The following is a 3896-nucleotide window of genomic DNA, read 5'->3' on the forward strand; positions in this document are numbered from 1 at the left end:
TTTCCAGAACGAAATTTTCACTCTGCAGCAGAGCATGCACTGATATGAAACTTCCTGGCGGATTAAAATTGTGTACCTGACCGAGACTCGAACTCAGGAGCTTTGCCATTCCCTGGCAAGTGCTCTACCAAGCACGGCTCGGGGCGAAGGTCTCGGTCCGGCACACATTTTTAAGCTGCCGGGAAGTTTCGTATCAGCGCACGCTCGGCTGCAGAGTGAAAATCTCATTCTGGCATGCAGAACAATATCTGCCAAGGGGGCGTATGTGTTAGGTGGAACAGCACGCAGGACTGACCTCGTGTTTATTCTGTTTGCGATGCCCACCAGAAAGGTACTAGTTACAAGCGGAGTAAGGCGCTCATGACAGACATTTTCTCATTGTAAACCTCTAAACCAGTATGGCAGACATATGGCATACGCATACGATAAATATGTGTATACGCTTCTTGTCCTTGGTGCATCTTATAACTAGGCTGGTGTTTCCTCGTGATTATGCTGCTAGATATCCTCGTCGACAGCATATAGATACAAATGTGTTTCTTCGTCTGGAGCGGCCTTAGTGAGTCAGGTTCTCACCTTCTACCACTGCATGACAGAGGTCGTCCACGGACTCGCCGTACTCCAGCTACTGAGGAAGCTATCCTGGAGGTCATACTACACAGCGTAGCAAGGCAGTTGCATGTCTCACAACACACGGTCATTAACGTGCTGCACAGGCATAGGCTGCATCCGATAATTATGCTTCCACGCAAAATGTGCATCCTGCAGATCGCCATTATCGGATGCAATTCTGTGTATGGTTCCGACAACAACGACAACATGACTTCGTGAAGTACGTAATATGTTCGGATGAAGCAGCATTTACTCGTGAGTATGTCTTCAATATATATTGGTGTGAGGTTAGCCCGCATGTCACCCGCGACCGTGGATATCAAGTCCGCTTTGGTATCAACGTCTGGGCCAGAATTATGGACGACATCTGTTTGGTCCGCTACATGTTGCCTGACCTGTTGATTGCACAAAGGTATCATGCATTCCTCTCAAACTATCTTCCTGATATGCTGGAAGATGTTCCACTACATGTTCGGCAGAGGATATGGCTAAAACATGATGGTGCACCTCAACACTCTGAAATTAATGTGCGACAGTTTTTGGACAACATTTGAAGGGAAATGGCTCGGACATGGATGTCCAATTGTATGGCCACCGCGTACACCTGACCTAAATCCCCTGGAGTTCTTCCTGTGGGGATAGCTGAGGGGAGACATATACTCTGCTCTGCCGACGAATGTGGAAGAACTGGTAGCGCGTGTTCATGTTTCTCTTGTTACTGCGGACGCAGCTTTGCTGCAAAGTATACAGAGCTGTATGATCCAATGGATTGCGCAATGTTTGGACGTGTAGGAAGGTCGCTTTGAGCATCTGTTGTTCTGAGGACAACGTATTCTATAGTGAAGGTCATGCAATCATTAACATGGACATTATTATTGTCAATGGTTCCTAATGTACGACATCTGAGCGCTCATATTACATGTACTATAAATGACAAGTAAATGTTGTGTTATTATACTGTGTTATCAACTTAAGCATCTCGAAACTGATATTGTTTTTGTAGTTAATCTGTCCTATGACAGGACATTTGTTTCAACTGTCTATTTCTTATTTTTCTAACCACGCATTTGTTATATTCAACGTTACAAAATGTTGTAAATTTAGGATACATGTAACCTAAGAAACTGTGTATATTACAGTATGAAATGCCAGAATGAAATTAGCAAATAAAGAAATGCGCCCCAACCCAGGATCGAAGCATCAACCTCCTGCATGCCAACCCAAAACTCTATCTACAGCACCAATTGTACAACAGACGTAAGATGTGCTGACAGAGGTAATTAGCACACAAGTGCTTACAGTCTTACCAGATGGCCACTCTTTAACGTCCTTTTGCTGCCGGATGTACTCGCCAGACGAAATTTTGTGACAGACATTTTTTTTATCGCTGGCACGTGAGGAGCCGAGCTGAAAACCCCAAAGTGTGCGAATTTCGCTACACCCTACATAATTGGCATTATCAACATGGTAGCAATCTCGTTCAAAGATTATCCCTCTGTTCTCACGCAGGGAGAACAGGTAATTTGGATTGTGGAAAGGGCCAAGGGAGTTGCTGTCGGATTCATTTCACAATTGTAATTTATCATCATTTAGTTCACAAATACACTTTTAACAGAATTAAATTTGCTTCGCGGCTGAAGACCTCCAAACAGATGCTTTAGAGTAAGTTCAATTTTGAAAAGACATGACACACAGTTAAATTTACGAACTGGATAAATCGTATGCAATTATGAGATCAGCATGCGAAGCGGTTGAAGCCCAACAATTTAAATTTTCAAAATTCCAAATATATGACGATGATTACTGACGGTAGAAGGCCACAATGTTTTATGATGCTAACAGGGCTGATGGCTCAAAGGTGCACAGAAAGAGAAAAACAAACGCAATAAGATGGCTGAAGGCCGCAAAGTTACATTCTGCAAATTAAGGAATTATATATTGCAACAATCGGTAAAACAATACATTAAGTTTAAAAATTTCCTTTTTGCAACACCAACGGCTGAAAGCCCACAATAACTTGTAAAATATTTCAGAGGAAATTTCCAAAAAATAGTTCAAATGGCTCCGAGCACTATGGGACTTAACATTGGAGGTCATCAGTCCCCTAGAACTTAGAACTACTTAAACCTAACTAACCTAAGGACATCACACACATCCATGCCCGAGGCAGGATTCGAACCCGCGACCATAGCAGTCCCGCGGTTCCAGACTGAAGTACCTAGAACCGCTCAGCCACTCCGGCCGGCAGGAAATTACAATGACCTTTCAAGAGCAAAAGGCGATAATGTTTGGACTTGAAGGAAAACTCTGAGAACATGTTTCCAGGGCTGAAGGCCCACAACTAACATTGCCAAATTAAAAATATAAAATACAGTTAAATTAGAACAACATTAACACTTCCAAAAGGATAATTAAGAGAACGGCACTCAGGAGTCTCCAGTAGATCGGTCTGCCCTCGTTCACTTAGGAGAGACAGGTGGTGAGTCCAACTGCACTTAATTTGTGCGAACCCAGCCAAGGGACAGTCTCGGACCGACAGACCAACCGCTTGCTTGCCACGACGGAGTACACGATAATTCAAGGTCACAAAAAATAGCAAGTATCACTAGCCACAAACAAACGCGTATGTGAACTTGTAACACCATAACTCTAATGCTCTACTGATTAATTTTGCCTATTGTTTTATGTAATGTTACATCGATGAGCTTCAGTGTATGTGTTTTATTCGATAACACAAAATTGTATACTCCTTTCTTTGTTAAAACTTTGATGTCATAACTTGATTCTATGCAATATAGTATATCTGTCATTTAAATTCTTTGTCCCATTTGGAGGGAACAAAACTTACTATATATGATTGTAATTTCTGTGTGAATAATTTTTTGTAGAAATGTCAATATGTGCAAATGTTCTGTTTTATTTAATGTGTTTGGTTGCTGTTATGTAAACTGCTGATCCTCACTTAGGGTTCTTAGTTATGTGATCTGTAAAAGGTAGTGTGGTTCCCCTCGGGAACAGAACTTACTAGCGCGCGCAAATTGTGGTTGGCCTACGTAGGAAAGGTTGAACAAGAGTCATTCGGGGACTAGTTGCCAAACTGTGCACTTCCATGTAAAAGTTGTATATTGTGCTGCTTCCGAGAGAGGCTTTTCCTGCCACTTTCCAATGCCTCGGATGGAAGGATAAATAGCTGGAACGATTCTGGAATTGGTATCCATCATCGCCACCAAGAAGGGATAGAGTCCAGCAATTATGCCTGCAAATCCACCTACCAACATGTAGTT

The sequence above is a fragment of the Schistocerca serialis genome, chromosome 6 (genome assembly GCF_023864345.2).
Source record: "Schistocerca serialis cubense isolate TAMUIC-IGC-003099 chromosome 6, iqSchSeri2.2, whole genome shotgun sequence".
NCBI classification, from domain to species: Eukaryota; Metazoa; Arthropoda; class Insecta; order Orthoptera; family Acrididae; genus Schistocerca; species Schistocerca serialis.